We start from the raw sequence: 23,573 nt of genomic DNA, 5'->3' as shown, positions 1-23,573 counted from the left end.
TCTCTCATTCTTTTACTCTCTACAGTGCCAAATATACTGTTTGATTTTTCTCTTTCTGCCTCTCTGACCCTGTTTTTCTGTGTCTTTTTCTTTCTCTTTTCTCTTTTTTAGTGATCAGGTAATTACTTCTGGTCCATACTGTGGCCTCTTTTCCATAGTTTTATTTTCCAAGTGCTCTCTGCATTATCAGTTCCTCTCCCTCTCTAGATTACACCAATTCTCTATTTTTTAGTAGCTTCATTTTGGAAACACCAACAGTGGCATTTTTATGAACACAGTACATTTCCGTACACACACACACGCACATCACACACACACACACACATACACACCTCACACACACATATACATACACACCTCTGTTTAAGACCTTGAAACCCAGAAAATTCTAAAAAAGTAGATCAGAGGTGTACTTCCTTTCAACAAATTCAAATTTTGGCCAAAAATATCTTTTTGTGAATACTTTGTAAATCTATACCCTCATCTACTGAAAATTATGCATAATGTTTCCAGTTGTGTTGAAATGCTTCCGTATAGGGTAGCATTTTTTCCTGTTTTTAGTTAAGAACTGAATAGAACCCAATGCTGAGAAGGAGTGACAAATGAGATCCCTTCCTGAAGCAACTACGAGGGGAATATAAGGTCCACAATATAGCTCCTTTTTGAAATATGATTAACCATTGAATTACACTAATCTCTTTGTAAAACCCTGCATTATGGTAGCATGTGCAGTATTGGAAATTTAAGAAATATATGTAATTCTATACACTTAGAGTTTTTAGTCCAGATGTCAAATGATAAATTATAAATGCTGAGTACTAATATTCTCCCTCCAAATTGTATTAAAAGTACTCTGCAGCATAGGAAATGGAAATTTTAATTCACTAGTCTACTTATAACTTCAAGTTAATCTTCTCATAAAATTGTCTGTCTTGGATGGGGAACATCACACACTGGGGCCTGTCGTGGGGTTGGGGGTCGGGGAAGGGATAGCATTAGATATACCTAATGTAAACGATGAGTTAATGGGTGCAGCACACCAACATGGCACATGTATACATATGTAACAAACCTGCACGTTGTGCATATGTACCCTAGAACTTAAAGTATAATAAAAATAAATAAATAAAAATAAATAAATAAAATAAATAAAAATAAATAGTAAAAAATATTTACAATATCTTTATGCACAGGTAGTACATTTATAGAAACAAAATACCTACAAATAGAAAAAAATTGTCTCACAAAGTATATTTACACATCAATTTACTAAACTGAAATTAGAACGTTTGTAAGAATTGATATATGTATAAAAATATTGATTATGTATAATTAGCTTTTTTATTATTGATAGCATTTTTTAAATTAGAAGAAAAAACAAGGTTTATTATATTATGAAAAGCCAGCAGAAACATGCAGTTGTGAGATTATATCCTTAAATATTCATGGATGTCCTGTTTCCATTTTATTTACCCCAGTTTCTTTTTTTTTTTTTTGAGACGGAAGTCTCACTCTGTCACCCAGGCTGGAGTGCAGTGGCTCGATCTTGCCTCACTGCAAGCTCCACCTCCTGTATTTACCCCAGTTTCTTAACTTAGTAATCTTGAACTCAGCAAATATTTATATATGGTGGCCATGTATCATTTACAATACATAGTAAAAATCACTGATAACTTGAATGAAGCGTTGCAGGAAGTATCCTAAACAACACTAGGGGAAAAAAATGTATTGTTAATATATTGAAAATTACAAAAGAAAATCCATCCCTGTTATGCTAAAATAATGAAATTTGTTCTTTGTAATTTCCTAAAAGTAGATGGATAAAGTAATTTACAAGTTTTTGGTTAGTATATTATTTAACTTATTTTTTGGTTTTTGTTTTTTGTTTTTTTTAATTTTTTTGAGACAGAGGGTCTTTCCATCGCCAGGCTGGAGTGCAGCCTATTTATGATCTCAGCTCACTGCAACCTCTGCTTCCCGGGTTCAAACGATTCTCCTGCCTCAGCCTCCTGAGTAGCTGGGACTACAGGCGTATGTCACCACACCCAGCTAATTTTTGTATTTTTAGTAGAGACAGGGTTTCACCATGTTGGCCAAGATGGTCTCTATCTCTTGACCTTGTGATCCGCCTGCCTCGGCCTCCCAGAGTGAACTTACTTTTTCAATGTGAAGCAATCTAACGTATAGAAAAGGGAAGCACATAATATTCTTTCCACTCACATTTTAGTGATGCCTTCTCATTTTCAGCAGAGCAATGCTTGGAATTTTATATGATTGGGCATTTGCACTTTATAGCAATAAACTGATCAGTTGGTGGGGTGCTGAGATAATATGTGCTAATATTTCATTTATACCATACTCAGGAAGAAAATTATTGGAGATATGTCAGCTTAAGTGTGAAATACATTCATGGTCAGAATACAAAAATCACAAGCACACATAAGGCATTTGGCATAAGCTTCCTGACCTAGCTTTGAAGTGTTACAACATAGATTATTTGCCTCCAATTCAAAATGTCTCTTCCCTTAAATTAGGGATATAAATGGAACCATATTTTTCAGTGCTTGAGAAAGCATCCTTTTAGAGCAATGGTATTGAATTAAGAAATTCTGATTCAGAATACAGTGGAACTTTAGTGTTCCATGGAAAACCCTTCAACATTTCTTATTTATGTATGAACTCAAAATCAATCCTGTATATTCAGAGAAGACAGAAATAATGGCTGAGATCTTTTCCACCTCAGTTGGCTTGATTTTCTAGGCATAGATATACTATTGCTTAGGATCATAGAAAGAGCACTGGGGCAAGGGTCAGGAGAGCTGAATCGTAGTCCTTGATTTGACATAGGATGTGGGATTAGCCTCTATTTTCCTATCTGTAAGTACCTTTCCTTTCTTAGAGTTGTGACTATAAGGATTTTATTTTTATTTTTTTCCAACAGAATTATATAAAGTTTTAATTTCTCATCTCCTCCTTCCACAAACATATAAAAACTAAACATTGTCCCTCAATGATCTTGTTAATGCCCCTTTCTTTTCATTAATTTTATGGCCAAATTACTGTTGTTCCTGGGGAAAAAAATAAATGACAAGAGCAAATCTCCATCATTTTCAAGCCCCATAGGTAAATAATGTTAGCAGTTTGGGATGGATCCTTTCAGAAATTTTCAGTGTACATATATCTTCATTATATGGTGATGAAATTATTCTCTACAAACTCAATTTCTGCTCTTTTTTTTGTAATGCAACATTTATTGACCACATTTATATTAACACATTCTTTATAACATCTGCGTAATATTCCATGGAATGATCATTTTCTAGTGTAGCTAATGAGTTTATATGAATGGACTTTTTTGCTATTATAAATAATACTGTAATAAGCATCCTCATATATATTCATCTAGATTGATTCTTAGTGTAAATTATTAGTGGTGCCATTGCTGGATGAAAGGAAGTGCGTGTTTTAATTTGCCAGATATTTGTAATGGCTCTTCAAATTTTGGACCTATTATAGTCTCACAGGTAGTGCTTTAGCATGTTTCTTTCCTTTATCTTTGCCAAAATTGAATGTTTTACAACTAAAATTTTTGTTACTATGATATTCTTATTGTTTCAATTATCATTTTTTAAACAGTTATGATTGAGGTTGGACATTTTTCACATGTATGTTATCAACATGCTTTTACTGATTAACTCAATAATTTTTAGTAAGTTGTCTGTATGCTGTGATTTCATTTTTACCACCTACTCCACTTTGCAAATAAAAAAATAATGTATTGTCAATATAGATAATTTGGAAAATGTACAAAAGTTAGCAAAACAATTGAACAGGAAGCTGAAGAAGGAAGGAAAATGCTGCTATCTTGATAAAGTGAGTCAAAAAAAATTCTATTGGATTTGGTGACTCGCAGGGTGATCCAAAGCCTAGAATCTTACCACAGACCCAATCAATCACCAACTACCACCAATTTCTTCTTCTAATATCTCATATTATCTCTCTTCTCAGCCCTTTGTGCTCACCGTGGTATTTGATTTCTGATTATTCTTTCTCCAGATTAGCCCTACTTGCAACTTCCACATGCAGTCTTCCACAATGCTGCCAGAGCAACAGCTACAACTCTATAACTGAAGGCATCGCCCTCCTGGGCTCTCCATATTGTTTGTCATCTTTGAGAGATAAACTAGATGAGCTCTTTTTACAACACTCAGAGAATGTTTTGAATTCACATTTCTGCCATCTTACTCACCTATTTGAATGAGTTCCCTCCCCCCTTGTATCAAATATTTTCTCTGATAATAATAAATTGAGTTATTTGTAGTTCCTGAAGAATTTCGTGTTCTTATAACATTAAATTTTTTCCCTCACTATTTGTTATAACTAGTTTATCTATTATTTCTGCCTTAAAAAAAAAAACTCTGAATTTCAGGTCAGACATTACTTTAGGTGAAGACTTTCCAGTCTGACTTCCTTTACCTGAGATAGGTATTTATTATTTCCTCATCTCACAGGACTTTGCAAATCCCACTATTATGGTAGATAACATGTTAAAATTTAAATTGCTGGCTTGCATGTCTGTTTTTTGACTCAGTGTGAGTTCATTCACAGTAGTGATCATGTCTTTGGTTCTTAACAAAAGTGGTTTTCTTTGGATTTTCCTGAAGCAGAACCTAAGAGAAGAATTCACATAAAAATAATTTATTAAGGAAGGACTCCAGGGTAGATAAATAAGGCAACTCGTGAAGTAGGGCAAGGAAGACAAGGAAGTCAGGCAAGAGTGTGATCGCCGTGCAAAGCCCAAGAACAGCCTTTAGCCTGATTCCACAGGGAAACTTCCGAGTGTAAACTAAGCTTCAGAGCTATTATAATCCAGACTATGAATCTGGGGCTTTTGTCAGTATCTTTCAAAAGCTTAGTGGTTAGTGGAAATCTCAAGGTGATATAAACTCCCAGGCACTTCACACCGTTTTTAAGCAAGCGCCAAGTAGCTCCAGTAGCTGAATGGCAGTTCTCCAAAGGAAAAAGAATCATATAGGCACTCAATAAATTTTGAATGGCTAACTGGTGGGACAAATGGATAAATGACAAATTATGCAACATGGGATTGCTTAAAAGACAACAGGGGGACATTGAAGACTTTTGATGAAGACAGTGGTACCCTCAAAATGTTAAATTGAGTAGATTAGTTGCAAGCATTGAGTAGAATAGATTAATGGAAGGAAAGTCTAAATGCAGGAACAGTATTTAAAAGAAAATTGCCATGGTGATAAAGACCTGTTCTAGCATGGAAGCAGCCATATGCAAAGTAAGACATGCCTTGGATTCATATTGCAAATGAAAATTTAACCATTCTTGATGACCGTCAGCATTTGTGAAATAAAGGAAAAGAGACAAAGAGTAGGGGTTTTGTGCTCAAGTGACAATGGGATTGCTTACAGAAAAGGAAAATCTGAACACATGCGGAGTTGAGTTATTAGGATAGGCTGGGGGCAGAGATAATGTTAAAAATTCAACTCTAGATGTGATGAGAGTCAGTAGGGACAAGCACACATATATATAGCAGACATATTGGAAAAGTGGGACTTGATCTTGAAAGATATGACAGATTGGAAATATGGATGTGAGATTTAGCATTTAAGACAGGAGAGCTGAACATGGAATGGGGAGAGGGAACCTTTAAAACAGAGGTTATGGAACAAAGATATTGAAGAACAGGACTATGACAAATGTCATATGATGATACAGAAAAAGAGGAGATAGGAAAAGGTAGAGGAGAAACAGCACTTAAATTCACACTGCATTCTTAACTTACTCTAATGACAATTTAAGCTGTTCCAAACAACTTTTCCAAACAACAATTTGACAGTAAATACCAAAAATGTTTTAATATTTGGATATTTTATTCCAGTAATCCTACTTTAATCTCAATAATACTAAGAAATCAGCTAGAGATAATCATGTTAGCAACAGTATCAAAATAGTAGTCTAAATGTCGAGCAATAAGAGAATATTATTATAGAACCAAAGGGTAAAATCTTACATAATCATTACAGTCTATGATTTTAGACACTATTTAATGCATAAAATTATTTTATAAATATTGTTTGAAAAAATAGGCTATAAAATATATAAACCAACATTACTAAAATTTATTTTGTTTACGTTATGTGCATATGTGTAGATATGGATAGATATGTACACAATCTCATTTAGTGTATATAATTTATATAGTATATATAATTTATACACTAAATATGACTGTTGACAATTGTTAATTATGATTGTCTTTTTTTTTTCAAATTTTTCCAATTGAGCATGTTAGTTTTTATGTTTTTTGAGAGAGGGTCTCGTTCTGTTGCCCAGGTCAGAGTGCAGTGGCATGATATGGCTCACTGCAACCTTTACCTCTCGGGCTCAAGTGATCCTCCCATCTTAGCCTCCCTAATAGCTGGGAGCATAGGTGCACGTCAGTACTCCCAGCTAATTATTTATATTATTATTATTATTATTATTATTATTATTATTAGAGATGGAGTTTTACTTTGTTGCCCAGGCTGGTCTGAAACTCCTGAGTCAAGCAACCCTCCTGCCTTGGCCTCCCAAACTGCTGTGACTATAGGCATGAGCCACCATGCCTGCCCTGAGCGAGTTAGATTTTTTTTTTCTTTTAAGTGTAAGTGGATGGTGAAAATAGAATCATAGAAGAACTTCTGTCTAATATAAAAGTTGCTAGCAATGTTAACTTTGAAATAATTATAAATAAATAAATATTCAGTTCTTTAGTTTAATTAGCCATGTTTCAAGAACTGAATAGCTATGTGTGGTTGGTTAATACTGTATTGTGCAATACTGATTTATAGAATATTTCCATCATAATAGAAAATTGTGTTCGATTGTGTTCATATAGACTAAGAGGTCTGTCAGGCAGATTTTTCAGAAAAGAAAGTAATAGAAATTCTAGAACTAAAACAATGTAATATGTGAAATAGCCTAAATTAAGAATTCAATGGATAAGATGCAGAGAGATCATTAAATGGAAGAGGAAAACATCAATTGTGATGAAAACAGGCAAAAACAGAAAATATGTGAAAGGAGATAGAATAGTACATAATTTTATATTAGTATTATGCATGAACTTGTGCTTGCATATGTTCACATTCATATATATATACTTCTTGCTGTTTATTCTAGAGAAATGACGTGCATATGTGTGCCTAGATGTTTAATCATATATGATTTGTGATCACTAGAAACACAGAAACATAAAAAATGTTAATCATCAAAGCATTAGGTTCATGAATTGTATATTCATACAAAGAATCCTATCGAGCATCCAAAATGAATTAACTATGTGACTCAAGAACATAAACAAATTGGAAAAACAAAATATACTGTAGGTAAAATCATACACGAAGACTATATGCTTTATGGTTCCATTTCTGTAAACTTAAAAGGAAATTCTTAAGAGTGGTAACTAAACATAATAAGGAATTATTGCCATAAATATTTGAACAGTGTAGTTACTATTCCTTCAGTGGAAGAAAGGGGGCTGTGCCTGGAAGAGCAGATAGAAGGCTTCTGGAGAGCTAACAGAGATGGTTTCATACATAAGCAGTGGTTCCTTGGCTTTCTTTCCACATGGGTTTCTTTCACTTTCTCTGATTCCTTCCACTCTGCCTTGCCACAGGGGTTTTGCACATGCTCGTTCCCATTCTGGTAGCCTTCTTTCCTTTCCTTTTCACTGTCATATCCCAGATCAGCTATCACTTCCTCAGGGAACATCAGCCCCACCAGATGTGGAAAAGCTACCTTCTTACATACCCTCTGAGAAGGACATTCATTCCTTCCATCAGAGTATGCTTCAGTTTGTAATTTTGTAATGTCTGACATTATTAAAGTAATTGCACCAAAAATGCAATTGGTATGACTTTCACCATTGAACCTCCAGTGTCTTATACATTAGCTAATAATGGCTTATTAAATTAATGGATGCATATGGTTAGACAAATTGAATTTAAAGTGTCTATAGAACATGCACATCTTGTAAGCAGCAGGATATAGGAACCAGTTGTTCCTCAGAGTTTTCTGTCTAGAGACAGGGAGTCATGAATAAATAAGGGCTAGCATAGCTAATAGTGCATTTAATTGCTCTGGAAGAGGAAAAAAAAAAAATAGTCAACCAAATGAAAAGGCAACCCAGGGAGTGAAAGAAAATATTTGCAAACCAACTGTTAAGGGGTTAATATCCAAATTACATATGAAACTACAACTCAATAGCAAAAGAAAAACCTGGTTAAAAATAGGCAAAGGACTGGAATGACATTTTTCTAAAGAAAACATAAAAATGGGCCGGGCGCGGTGGCTCAAGCCTGTAATCCCAGCAATTTGGGAGGCCGAGACGGGCGGATCACGAGGTCAGGAGATCGAGACCATCCTGGCTAACACGGTGAAAGGCCGTCTCTACTAAAAAATACAAAAAACTAGCCGGGCGAGGCGGCGGGCGCCTGTAGTCCCAGCTACTTGGGAGGCTGAGGCAGGAGAATGGCATAAACCCGGGAGGCAGAGCTTGCAGTGAGCTGAGATCCGGCCACTGCACTCCAGCCCGGGTAACAGAGCTAGACTCCGTCTCAAAAAAAAAAAAAAAAAACACACATAAAAATGGCCAATAGGTACGTGAAAAAAATGCTTAACATCACAAACCATCATGGAAATCCAAATCAAAACCATAATGAGATGTCATTTCACACATGTTAGGATGCCTATTATTTAAAAAGAGACAAGAAATAACAAGCATTGGCAAGGGCATGAAGAAAGAGGAATCTTTGTACACTGTTGGTGAGAATTTAATTCAGTATGGTCATTAGGAAAACCATATGGAGGTTCCTTAGAAATAAGTAAATAAAAAGTGAACTACCATATATATGATCCAGCAATCTCACTTCTTGGTATATATGCAAAGGAAAGTATCTCAGTACTTGAAGAGATATCTGCACACTCCCATGTTCACCGCAGTAATATTCATAATAGCCAAGATATGGAAACAGACTAAAGTATCTGCCAACAGATGAATAGATGAAGAAAATGTGGTATATACACAGTATAATATTAGCTATGAAACAGGGGAAATCTTGCCACTTGTGACAACATGGATGAACCTGGAGAATATTATGTTAAGTGAAATAAGGTAGACACAGAAAGACAAATACTATATGGTCTCACTTATATGTGGAATCTAAAGACGTCGAATTCACAGAGGCAGAGAGTAGAATGGTGTTTGCCAGGGGCTAGGAAGTTGGGAAAATGAGGAGAAATTGCCCAAAGGATATAAACTTCCAGTTATAAGATTAATAGGTTCGAGTGATGTAATGTACACATGGTGACTATAGTTAATGACACTGTGTTGTATAGTTGAAATTTGCTGAGAGTAGTTCTCAAGTGTTCTCACCACACACAAAAAACCAGTAACTATGTGAGGTGATGGCATTTTAATTAGCTTGATTGTGGTAATCACTTCACAACACATAAACATATTAACTCATTGTGTTGTATACCTTAAACATATACAACTTTTGTCAATTATATCTCAATAAAGCCGAAAAAAAAATAGGAGCAAAACATATATCTCCTGTAATTCAACCTTGATGCCTTGCTCCAGCTGTAATGCACTTGACCCCTTCCCAAGAGCTATACTCCCAGCTCTCTGGGTTACATGTCTTTTCTGAAGTATTTCTTTTTTTTTTTTTTCCCTGCCCTCATCTCTCTTTTCTTATGCTTTATGTCATTTTCCTGAAATGCCTATCTCTTCCTTCTTTGTTTGAATCACTGTTTGTCTGACAGTGTGTTCCACAAAAATCCTGAAACAACAGCAACAACAACAAAACCAAAATACCAGCTCTTAAAACTAGAAGATTTTTAAATATTGTATTACGCAGCAAAACTTGACACAACTTGAACTCATTTGGTGGCAAAACCTGATCTGGAAATATAGGAGGCAAAACGTGGTGCTGTCCAGTGCTGGAAAGGTGTGACTTTAAAACGGCATACATGTCACATTATCATTCTCAAATCCAAATAAATAGAACTCTAAATTTTGCAGTATAGATGTCCCCAAATGCTCTGTGTAAGATTGAATATACACTTTGTATTGTGTCTTGCACTTCATAATGATTCATAAATATTGTCATGTAGAGTGCCAAGCCAAAATATGTGTGATGTAATGTATGCATGGTGACTATAGTTAATGACACTGTGTTGTCATGGTTTTATAAGGCTTTATAAGGCTCTGTCAATTTCAAACAACAGATAAAATACCTATCTCATGTATGGTACTGGAATCTAGCCGATATAATTATGAATACTGGGATATTTTTACGCCAAGAAGTTTCCAGTCTTCTCGTGACTAATGCCCACACAGATGATAAGAAACACAGTGACAATCTGATGAGGGTTGTATGTAGAATAAAAGTGATAGGATTGGGATAAATGTATAATAAACACAGAGTAAAGTTCTGTGATATTATAAATTAGAGTAGGTAGTTTTACAGTTTTCAAAGTAAGAAAAGTAATACATTAAGGAACATATTTGCTTAGAGAAGTATGATTCATACCAGTGTGCAAAAAAACAGAAAAATAGAAAAGCAATTCAGATGATCTCAACTTTATTAGTTTTCTAGGAAACACTCAGTACATGATATAGACTGTAGTAACAGTCTGAAAAGTTAGAAGAATGTAACCTTAGAAATAAAAAATTGCAGAGTGCAGAATCCATTTCCTGTTTTCTGCAGACTTGTCTTGGAAAATTTGAAGTATTCATTGTGCAGAGCATGTGGTTACATTGAGGTTACCAATGTTGATGCTACTGAAAGAATGGCCTTTAAAATTGCCTCACAGCTTCACAGGACACAGAATACGCCTGTCTGTACTTCAGTTTTTGAATTTAAAAAAAAAAAAAAAAAAAAGCCTTCTAGAAAACTAGTAGTTCTGACTAACGCTCTTCCGTGCCAGTTGTTTTTCTAATTTAGTCATAGTTATTGGTATTTTCCCTTTTGATTATATGCAGTTTATCTTATCCTTGCACCCTGGGATCTGGATTTGGAGTAAAACACACATGGATCCAGTGTTAGAGCAAACACTTAGAACGAAAAGACTTTAGAACTGAGAGCCAGGTTGAGGCCTCAGGTCAGATCATTATTAAAGGTTGCAGTTTTATTTCTGGAACAATGTTTGTACTTTTTATTTACTTAGTATGTCCACGAAATTAAATATGTCTTTTAATTTAAATAAATTTATCATACTTAACTTTAATATATCTTAAAGTAATCAACTGAGTTACTACTTCAAGCCATCATGTTTATTATTAGCCTGTGTCTCTGCCATCACCTGCAAAGTTCAGTTAAATGCTTACCGTCTAATGACAGCAAGGAATATTCATGTAGATTTTTAAAATTTATTTAAAATTATGTCTTTTAAAATTACCTCAAATTATTTCTTTTCTTTTTTTAATTATGTTTTGAAAATATCTAACTCTCAAGCCTGTAATCCCAGCACTTTGGGAGGCCGAGACGGGCGGATCACGAGGTCAGGAGTTCGAGACCATCCTGGCTAACACGGTGAAACCCCGTCTCTACTAAAAAATATGAAAAACTAGCCGGGCGAGGTGGCAGGCGCCTGTAGTCCCAGCTACTCGGGAGGCTGAGGCAGGAGAATGGCGTAAAAACCCGGGAGGCGGAGCTTGCAGTGAGCTGAGATCCGGCCACTGCACTCCAGCCTGGGCGACACAGCGAGACTCCGTCTCAAAAAAAAAAAAAAAAAAAAAGAAAATATCTAACTGTGTAATATCAAAAAAAACACTTTTTTTTTTTTTGAGACAGGGTCTCTCTCTGTCACCCAGGCTGGAATGCAGTGGTGAGAGCATAGCTCACTGCAGCCTTGAACACTTGAGCTCAAGCCATCATCTGTCCTCAGCCTTTATAATTTGGTATTACAAATGCATGCCACCAGGCATGGATACTTTTTGTTGTTGTTGTTTTGTTTTTGTAGAAACAGGGGTCTCACTATATTGCCTAGGCTGGTCTCAAACTCCTGGCCTCAAGTGATCCTCCCACTTTGGCCTGTTTTTGCTATTTTTGAAAGTTGACTGAACTTAGTTTAGTTAAATATTGAGCCAAATCAACCAAATGCTGTTCATAAATAGAGAGAAGTAGGCTAATTCATTTGAAAGAATAAAAAAGAGTGTTTGTGAGTGGGTGGGTATATAAATAACCTGAAGGTAAATAACAGAAAATCTGTTTCCTTGAATGCAGCCCATTGTACCTGGCTCTCCGTTGTGTACCTGGACCCTGCCCTTCATCTTGGGCCTCCTACCTGGAGAAAACTGCACCGTGACGCCACTAACTTCCACTAGCTGGAATCTGCCTTTCCCTCCCCACTCGCTTTCCTTCCCATCTCTACCCCCAATTAAATCCCTAAACTTTGCTGATTAACCATTTAAACATCCTTTTAATCCATCCATTTTTTCACTTTCACTTTTTCATTGCTAACTCTCTATGTGAAGCCACCTCACCTTTTTCTCAGAATGTCAGCTATAATGGCCTAGCTGATTTCCCACTCATTCCAGGCTTGTATCTGCCCAAACTGCTCTCCACTCTAGCCCGTGCTGTTTCCTAAACAACAAATTTTATCCTGTTGCTTCCCAACTTCAAACTCCTCAATGACTTGCAAATGCCTTCAGCATATAGCTGAACATGATATGTCTCGTTTTATTTCTGTAGCCTCATGTTTCCCTTTTCATTGTGTATTTCATTGTACATTACAGTCATACTGCGAATTCCTTGAAGTCAGGGAAATTGTCTTATTCAGTGTTGTATTCCCAGAACCTAACACAGTGTTTGCTATGTAGCAGGTTTTCAAAATAATTTTTATTTTAAATTTCAGTTTGATGAGTTTAAATCAGATAAATATATGACTTTTTGGCATCGTGAGTCTATTTCTATTCTTGCATTTTAGAGTTTAAGTAAGCTTAGGCTACTATGAGAGTTACTTGAGGACTATTATCCAGATCCTCTGGAGGTTGAAATACTGGTAATAGAAGCATCTGGTCCATTGTCAGTTCGAACCCAAACTGGCAGATAGAGATACTTGCTAATAAAGACCGACTCTTGATACTCCAAAAGTGGCAATCGGCTGGGCGCGGTGGCTCACACCTGTAATCCCAGCACTTTAGGAGGCCAAAGAGGGGGAGTGGATCACCAGAGGTCAGGAGTTCGAGACCATCCTGGCCAACATGGTGAAACCCTGTCTCTACTAAAAATACAAAAATTAGCCAGGCATGGTGGTGCATGCCTGTAATCCCAGCTACTCAGGAGGCTGAGGCAAGAGAATCACTTGAACCCAGGAGGCAGAGGTTGCAGTGAGCCAAGATTGTGCCATTGCACTCCAGCCTAGGTGACAAGAGCGAGACTCCGTCTCAAAAAAAAAAAAAAAAAAGTGGCAATCAACTCTTCATTTCCAGAATTAATATTCCAAAAAATGTTTGCCGGTGGATGAGAACAGATCTGGTACTGTATTTTATTCTGTATATATTTCCTTGGACTGCTGTAACAAATGACCACAAACCTGATGACTTCAAAGAACAGATACTCATTCTCTTGCGGTTCTGGAGTCGGAACATTTGAAATGAAGGTGTGAATAGGATTGGCTCCTTCTGAGGGCTCTGAGGGAAAATCTAACTCATGCTTCTTCCCTAGTTTTTAATGATTGCCAGCAATCTTTGGTACTCTTGCCAGTGGCAACCTAACTCCAACCTGTTTCCATCTATACACGCATCTCTCCTGTGTGCCTATGTCTGTCTCCAAATTTCCCTCTTGTAAGAACGTCAGTCATACTGGATTTCAGATCTTTAGCATTGCAGTGTAAATTCATATTAACTTTATTATATTTGAAAATGTTCTATTTTCAAATAAAGTCACATTCATAGAGCCCAGGTAGAAATGAATTTTGGGGGGATACATTCACTTCTACTTTTTTTTGGTGAATATAAGGTAAAAAGAGTTGAGTACAAAAAATAAAAGTAGAAAACTATTTTTAACATGGGATGAGAATATTGTTTTCAATGAATCATGTTTGCTAAACTATTTTAATAAAAAAAGACAAAAAAATTGTAATAAATGTTTAACAGCTAATTAAATACAGGATCCTGAATCACTGACTGACAGAAATATTCTCTCAAATTAGAAATACAGAAATGATCAAGTATAATTTAATATATATTTTTCTGATATATGGTCATCCAATATCAGCACTAGGCAATCTCCTACATGTGCCTTTCCTTAAAAGTGATGGTAAATACTAATAAAATATGCCTTATCAAATGGAATTATTTTGTGTTCATGGAATTCAAACAATTTTTTAATACGGACTTTATCTGGCAACTCAGGAAAACCATTTTTATTTCTTCATTTAGAAGAGGAAATGGAAATATTGAGTTACAAGAGAAGATGACTTTTTTAAAAAACCAATCTTTACATCGTGAATATTAGAAGCTGTGACACTCCCCTATGATGAAGCACTTAAACATTTTAAGAGTATTCATTTACAATATTGAGATATCAATTTGCACTTTTTGGAAGGCAAAAGTTAAACGAAGTGCAATCTTGGAATAATTTAAAATGAATAGCAGAAGTATTGTGAATGGACTGAAACATTCAACAAATATCTATTTAGTACTGACTATGTGTGAGGCACTGTTCTGTTTGTCGGGGATAGTGCAGGAAACAGAGGGACAAAAATCAGGTTCTCTTGCAACTTACATTGCCCTAGTCATGCTGAATATTCTCCACCTGCTCCTCTGGCTCCACTTCTCATACTTCAGTGAGCTTTGAGCTCTGGCCACTGACTCCTAAGTACTGCTTCACTTTCTATAATCTGTCTTTTGTTTGACCAACAAAAGACAAAGAGCAGATCAGAGGTTGGAGGAGAGATCAATCTGAGTGTGATTTCTCATGATCCTTCCCTGCTGAAGCATAGATTGGTAGTGCCTGATTTCTATTACTTAAGGCCACATCTAATATGTTCAAGTGTCTATTCCTTACCCTTGCTCCTTTAGACAATGGAAATAGCTTTAGTCCATCTAGCTTTTTACTAACTTGTGAAATTCTTGAAAACTGCTTACATATTTATAAATAGCCGTTTTGTTAAATTCTCTTTAATTATCCCCTTTGAATATGCCTTCTGTTTCCTAAAGAACCTTGCATGATGCATAGGGTTAGAAAGGAAATACAAATACATTAGATATTTGAAAAAAAGACATTTTAGCAGATGCTATCAGCAACCTATCCATATCTCCCTGGTTTCCACCATTCTTGGGTATGCTCCCTATTGACAACTCTTCAACTGAGCACTCTCTTTGGCTGCTACAGTTTGCCAGGCTTAAAGATAAAGCAGATGGGGCATGTTAGAAACTAATGCATTCCTTCCACTTCCTTCCCCAAAGCAACCGTCAACCAATAACTACCAGATAGTGTGGACCAAATTCTCAGCTTCTTGGAACCTTGGTTGGAACTACTCTGGGTCATATTCACCCAATCCTTCTGAGTTTCCTACTGAGCCTAGGCACCTGGTGCCCGCAGCAGTACCCTGCTTGATAACAAAACTTTATTGGCTTCCTGCCTTCCCTGCCATATTTTTCCACTCCAGTGTTGCTGATTCCTAGGATTACCTCTACAAATACACATTCTCTCTCACACACACTCATACACATGCCATACAAACACTACACAAACACATTCTTGTGCAATCGATAGTAAGCTCTGGAAGGTTCTGAGGAGAGGAGACATGCACACTTTTTAGGCTTCAGTGGGCCCACTCTGGATATTGTGTGGACAGAGATTTGAAGGGTTGTGAGGGCAGCCACACTGAGACTCTTTAGGGAAGTTAGTTCATCTATAGCACTCATAGACCACTGCAAGAATCTAGAGGAAAGATGATGAGGGATGACATCTTTGCCATGATGCTATGATGAGACTGCTTTTTAGATCATCTGATCTTTTTTTTTTTTTTTTTTTTTTTTTGAGACGGAGTCTCGCTCTGTCGCCCAAGCTGGAGTGCAGTGGCCGGATCTCAGCTCACTGCAAGCTCCACCTCCCAGGTTCACACCATTCTCCTGCCTCAGCCTCCCAAGTAGCTGGGACTACAGGCGCCCGCCACCTCGCCCGGCTCGTTTTTTGTATTTTTTAGTAGAGACGGGGTTTCACCGTGTTAGCCAGGATGGTCTCGATCTCCTGACCTCGTGATCTGCCCGTCTCGGCCTCCCAAAGTGCTGGGATTACAGGCTTGAGCCACGGCGCCCGGCCTGATCAATATTTTTAAAAATACATTATGTATCAGTTTCTATACTAGAAGTTAGTAGGAAGGATACTGTCCTCATTTTAGACGTAAGGAAATTGAGATTAGGAAAGTAAAGTAAAATATGCAAATTCTCAGACACAGAGCCCAAATCTGCCCAGAGCTTTACCCTCTCCACCACATTGTCAGGAAGGTTGCCATACACTGGACTGAGTAGAGAGGTAAAGGCGGAAGACAGCCTGCAGTGAACTGACAGAGAAAACTACATAGGGAAGTAGAAATAATGACCATAGACAACACCTTCAGGAAATTTAGCAGAAAAAACATACGGGGTAACTGAAAGGCATGAGGTAGCTTTTTTGTTTTATTTTGTTTTGTTATTTTCCTCTTTAACCTGGGAGAAACTTATGCTTGTTTACATACCTAGCAAAAAGACACATTAGAGAAGACACTTGATGTTACATTAATGAAAGGGAATAATGGATTAAGGCAGGCTTGGTAGCAAAAAGAAGTTAAAATATATCTAAGAAAAGTTAAATCATAAATAACTTACAAGTATCTACAAATACATGTTTATTATAAAATATTCAAATAAGAGAAGTGTATAGAAAAAAAGGCCTATGCCCACATTCACTCCATTTTCTAAAACCCTCAGTGTTATTGCTATCTTTAAAGTAACCACACTTTAGTGTGTACCTCTTCAAATATTTAGGTGTATGCGTATATATTCACTTTTTTAAATAAAGTGGGTCACAGCAATGCAATGTTTTTGCAATTTGCCTTTTTTTACATAATGTATCCTTGGCTTTCTTCCATATCAGTACACGTGAATCTAATTATATTCTTCTTCTTAGTTTAATTATAGCATCAGCTGCATAATTATACTACTTTAATTATCAATCACATTTTAAATTTATTTTTAATAAGCTCTCAATTTTAAAAGTTTTAGATTTGCCAAAAAATTACTAAGATAGTACAAAGACTTCTATACAGCCCACATCAAATTTCTCCTATTATTAACACTTTTCATTAATATGGTACACTTTTTACAATTAATGAATGAACATTGATATATTATTAACTAAAGCCCACACTTTATTCAGATTTCCTTAGTTTTTCTCTAGTATCCTCTTTCTGCTCCAGGATCCCAACCACAATAATATATTCCATTTGGTTGTCATGTCTCTATGGGCTCCTCTTGGCTGTGACTGTTTTGCCCGTCTTCAATGATGACCGTGATAGTTCTGAGAAGTACTTGTTAGGTATTTTGTAGAATGACCCTCATTGGGATTTGACTGATGTTTCTCTCATGATTAGACTGAGGTTATGTGTTCTGGAGAAGACCACAGTGGAAAAGTGCCATTTTTATCACACCATTTCAATGACATATTATCAACAAGGCATACCGCTGTTGATTTTCACTTTGATTACTTGGCTGGGGTAGTGTTTGTCAAATTTCTCCACTGCAAAGTTACTCTATATTTTTTTTCAATTTTCATATGGTGTATGGGTCAGGGTTCTCTTAGAGGGACACAACTAATATGATAGATATACATATATATAAAGGGGAGTTTATTAAGTATTAGCTGACATGATCACAAGGTCCCACAACAGACTGCGAGCTGCGGAGCAAGGAGAGTCAGTCTGAGCCCCCAAACTGAAGAACTTGGAGTCCAGTGTTCGAGGCCAGGAAGCGTCCAGCACGGGAGAAAGATGTAGGCTGGGATGCTAGGCCCGTCTCTCCTTTCATGTTTCCCTGCCTGCTTTATATTTGCTGGCAGCTGATTAGATTGTGCCCACCAGATTAAGGGTGGGTCTGCCTTCCCTGGCCCACTGACTCAAATGCTAATCTCCTTTGGTAACACCCCACAGACACACGTAGGAATCAGCACCCTGCATCCTTCAATTCAATCAAGTTGACACTCACTGTTAACTCTCGCATATGGCAGTCTTTGGAAAGAGGTCCCTAGGCACAGCCCATACGTAAAAAACAAGGAGTTATGCCCCATCTCACTGAGGGCAGAGTATCCACATAGCTATTTGGACTTCTTCAGAATATTTATCTATTTTTCCCATTTATTTATTTATTTACACATCATTTATTGTTAGTATAAATTCATAGTTATTTATACTTTGAATTATAATCCAATACTACTGTATTTTTTTCTGTTGCTCAAATTGCTATAGCTTTTGTTGAGAACTCCTTCAGTTGATTTCTTTGTCCCTGGCATATTCCCATCACTGAGCGTTTGGGGGTATTTTTGTTTGTTTTGCTTTGCTTTGCTTTAGCACTTCCTTACTTAAGTGCTCCCATCCTCCCCACCCTCGGAGAGCTTGTAATATTGTTAGATCCTTTTGTCACATTCTGCATTCTATCCAAGGATGCCCTTTACCTCTAAATAATTGTTTTCTTAATTCCTTTAATTTGTGTGTGTGTGTGACGGAGTTTCGCTCTTTTTGCCCAGGCTGGAGTGCAATTGCGCAATCTCGGCTCACTGCAACCTCCGCCTCCCGGGTTCAAGCGAGTCTCCTGCCTCAACCTCCCAAGTAGCTGGGATTAGAGGTGCCTGCCACCACGCCTGGCTAATTTTTTGTATTTTTAGTATAGACAGGGTTTCACCATGTTGGCCAGGATGGTCTTGATCTCTTGACCTTGTGATCCGCCCACCTCGGCCTCCCAAAGTGCTGGGATTACAGGCATGAGCCACCACGCCCGGCCAATAATTGGCTTTTTTTAATTTGCATATGCTAAGGAATACTTTTTATGTTTTATTTTTTTATTTTATTTATTTATTTATTGGAGTCTCGCTCTGTTGCCCAGGCTGGAGTGCAGTGGCGCGATCTGGGCTCACTGCAAGTTCCGCCTCCCGGGTTTAAGCCATTCTCCTGCCTCAGCCTCCCGAGTAGCTGAGACTACAGGCGCCTGCCATCACGCCCGGCTAGTTTTTTGTATTTTTAGTAGAGACGGGCTTTCACTGTGTGAGCCGGGATGGGATGGTCTCGATCTCCTGACCTCGTGATCTGCCCACCTCGGCCTCCCAAAGTGCTGGGATTACAGGCGTGAGCCACCGCACCCGGCCTTTTTATGTTTTATAGTTCAATTGGTTTTGACAAATACATAGTATTATGTATCAAAAATTACAGTATCATATAGAACATTTTCTGCACACTAAGCAATGCCCTGTGCTTCACCACTCTCACCCCACGTTGAAACTCTGGACACCACTGGTCTGTTAACTATCTCTATAATTTCGCCTGTTTCAAAATGTCATGTAAACTAAATAATGCAGTATGAAGCCATAGCCTTTTCAGCCTGGTTTATTTCTTTCTTTTTTCTTTTTTGAGATGGAGTCTCACCCTGTTGCCCAAGCTGGAGTGCAATGGCGTGATCTTGGCTCACTGCAACCTCCACTTCCCAGGTTCAAGCGATTCTTCTGCCTCGGCCTCCAGAGTAGCTGGGATTACAGGTACACACTACCACGCCCGGCTAATTTTTTGTATCTTTAGTAGAGATGGGGTTTCACCATGTTGGCCAGGCTGGTCTCGAACTCCTGACCTTTGATCCACTAGAGTTGGCCTCCCAAAGTGCTGGGATGACAGGCTTGAGCGCCCGGCCCAGCCTGGTTTATTTCACTTAACAATATGTACTTTAAGACTTAGCTATGTGCTTACATGGTTTGATAACTCCTTACTTTTTATTGTTGAATAATATTCCATTGCATCAAAGTATAATAGTGTGTTTATTTGCCTAATGAAGAACATTTTGGTTGATTCCAAATTTGGCTATTATGAATATAGCCACTATAAACATTTACCTGAAGGTTTTTGTGTTGTCATGTGTTTAAAAAACATTCAGTAAATACCCAGAAGCATGACTTCTGGGTCAAATGATAATGCTATGTTTACCTTTGTTAGAAACTGCCAAGCTGGGTCTTCCAAAGTGACTATATCATTTTACATTACTATCAGCAATGAATGAAATTTCCTGTTGTTCCATATCATCAGCAATTGGTATTTTGGGTTTTTTGGATATTAGCCATTCTAATAAGTGCATATCTAGTTGTTTTAATTTTCAGTTCCTTAATGACAAATTATTAGAGTGTATTTTCATGTGCTTGTCATCTGTATATCATCTTGTGTAAGATGTCTGTTCAGATCTTTTGCCCACTTTTAAATTAGGATGTTTGTTATTTTAGGGTTGACTTTTAAGAAGTGTTTGTATATCCTGAATACCAGTCCTTTATCAGATTTTTGCTATGCAAACATTTTTTCCTGGTTTGTGGCTTGTGTTTCTGTTTTCTTAACTTGTCTTTTGCAGAGCAGGCACTTTTAGTTTTAATAAAGTCCAGCATCAAACTTTTCTTCCACAAATCATGCTTTTGGTATTAAAGCTAAAAGCATAACCAAACCCATGTTCACATAGATTTTTCTCATGTATTTTATTCTAGAATTTTTATAGCTTTATATTTTACAGTTAGATCTGTGATCTCTTCTGAGTTGATTATTGTGACATGTATAAGGTTTGTTGCTAGGTTCTTTTTTTGCATACAGATATATAACTGCTTCAGCATCATTTGTTGAAAATATAATTCTTTCTCCACTGTCTTTTCACCTTTTTCAAAGATAGCTGACTATATTTGTGTGTGCTACTTCTAGACTCTCTCTTCTCTTCCACTGATCTGTGTATCTAATTTTAACCAATGCCATGCTGTCCTGATTACGGTAGCTTTATACTAAATATTAAAACCAGGTAGCATGAGTCTTCAAACGTTGTTTCTCTTCAGTATTATCTTGCCTATTTTAGGTCTTTTTTCTTTTCAACATAGGCTTTAGAATCAATTAGCTAAGAGCTATTAAATACAATTTTTATTTTTATTGCTATTTTGAATCTATATGTTCAGTTGACATCAAATAATATTGAGTCTTCCAATCCATGAATATGGAATATTTCTCCATTTATTTAGATCTTCTTTTAGTCTTTTATCACGTTTTGTAGGTTTCTACATATAGACTCTATATACAGTTATATATATATAAGTAATTCATTTTTTGGTGCTAATGAAAAAGTTTTTGGTGCTCTTGTGATTGTGTCATTCTTTTTTAAAATTCTGAAATGTTTGTTTATGGAATATAGAAAAGAAATTGATTTTATATGTTAACGTTGTATCCTATTGACCTTATTGATCTTGGTGGTATTTTTATTTTTTAACATTTCTTTGGAATTTTCTCCATGGCAAAACACGTCATTTACAAATGAAGACATTTTATTTCATTCCTTTCCAATCTATAAACATTTTCTTTCTTTTTCACATATTACATCAGCTATTTCTTCCAGTAAAATGTTGAATAGGAGTTGTAAGAGAAGGCATCCTGGCCTTGTTTCTAAACCTAGCAAACACACTTCCAGTTCCTCACCATTAAGTATAATGCAGGATTTTTTGTAGACGTTGTTTATCAAATCAGTTACTTTTTAAGATGACATAATGCCTAAGAAGCTATGAATTCAGATGATGGATATTATTTGTAGATATTTTAATTCCAGTTAATTATTCTAAAATCATTCCTGTTATCCTTTGCCTTAATTTAGAAGTTATGGTTTTAGTAAAAATAGACCTTGATTTACTTATATGTGGAAATATTAGCAAAAACAAACAAAACAACCATTGAACTGAAGGTTGAAAAAAATAAAAGTAAAACTGGCAACAAACTAGTGGTATCAACTTTGGAAAAGAAGCATCAGGAAAAGTGAAGGAGGCTGAGATGAGATAACCCTTAGGTAGTTGATGAACGTTGATGGAAATTACTTGTTGATTGGAATTACTCTAATTTGCTATAACCACAGTTGAGCTAGAGGGAGTCAATATCAGTAAATCATAAAATTAGAAATGGTCTAAATATCGAAAGAAATATTACATGCATACAAAAATATCTCTAAACATATATATTACTCTCAGTAAAGCAACATATCAACAAAACAATCAGGGAAGTAATCTTGAAAAGTTTCTGGAAATTAAAGGAAGGTAAATAAAAATTCACCAAAAGACAATTCTCAAAAGAAGATATTTACACAGCCAAAAAAATACATGAAAAAAAGCTCAACATCATTGATCATTAGAGAAATGCAAATCCAAACCACAGTGAGATACTATCTCACGCCAGTCAGAATTGCAATTATTAAAAAGTCAAGAAACAATAGATGCCAGTGAGGTTGTGGAGAAATAGGAACGCTTTTACACTGTTGGTGGGGAATGTAAATTAGTTCAACCATTGTGGAAGACAGTATGGCGATTCCTCAAGGATCTGGAACCAGAAATACCATTTGACCCAGCAATCCCATTACTGCATATATACCCAAAGGAATATAAATCATTCTGCTATAAAGACACATGCACACGTATGTTTATTGCAGCACTATTTACAATAGCAAAGACACGGAATCAACCCAAATGCCCATCAGTGATAGACTGGATAAAGAAAATGTGGTGCATTTATACCGTGGAATACTATGAAGCCATAAAAAGGAATAAGATCATGTCCTTTGCAGGGTTATGGATGAAGCTGGAAGCCATCATCCTCAGCAAACTAACACAGGAGCAGAAAACCAGACACTGCATGTTCTCACTCATAAGTGGGAGTTGAACAATAAGAACACATGGACACAGGGAGGGGAACAACACACACCAAGGCAAGGGGAGGAAACTTAGAGGATGGATTAATAGATGCAGCAAACCACCGTGGCACACGTATACCTATGTAACAAACCTCCACGTTCTGCACATGTATCCCAGAACTTAAAGTAAAAAAAAATTTTTTTTTTGAGATGGAGTCTCGCTCTGTCGCCCAGGGTGGAGTGCAATGGCCAGATCTCAGCTCACTGCAAGCTCTGCCTCCCGGGTTTACGCCATTCTCCTGCCTCAGCCTCCCAAGTAGCTGGGACTACAGGCGCCCGCCACCTCGCCCGGCTAGTTTTTTGTATTTTTTTAGTAGAGACGGGGTTTCACCGTGTTAGCCAGGATGGTCTCGATCTCCTGACCTCGTGATCCGCCCGTCTCGGCCTCCCAAAGTGCTGGGATTACAGGCTTGAGCCACCACGCCCGGCCAGTAAAATTTTTTTTTAAATTTAAAAAAGGAAACCCTAAAAGAAAAATTTCACTGTACACCACCAATTATTATTCATACAAGAGGTATGCTGTCTTTTTTTTTTTTTTTTTTTTTTTTTTTTTTGGCTGTTC

This window comes from Theropithecus gelada, chromosome 7a (genome assembly GCF_003255815.1).
Source record: "Theropithecus gelada isolate Dixy chromosome 7a, Tgel_1.0, whole genome shotgun sequence".
NCBI lineage: Eukaryota > Metazoa > Chordata > Mammalia > Primates > Cercopithecidae > Theropithecus > Theropithecus gelada.
The sequence above is the reverse complement of the archived record's forward strand: the minus strand, read 5'-3'. Positions refer to the sequence as shown.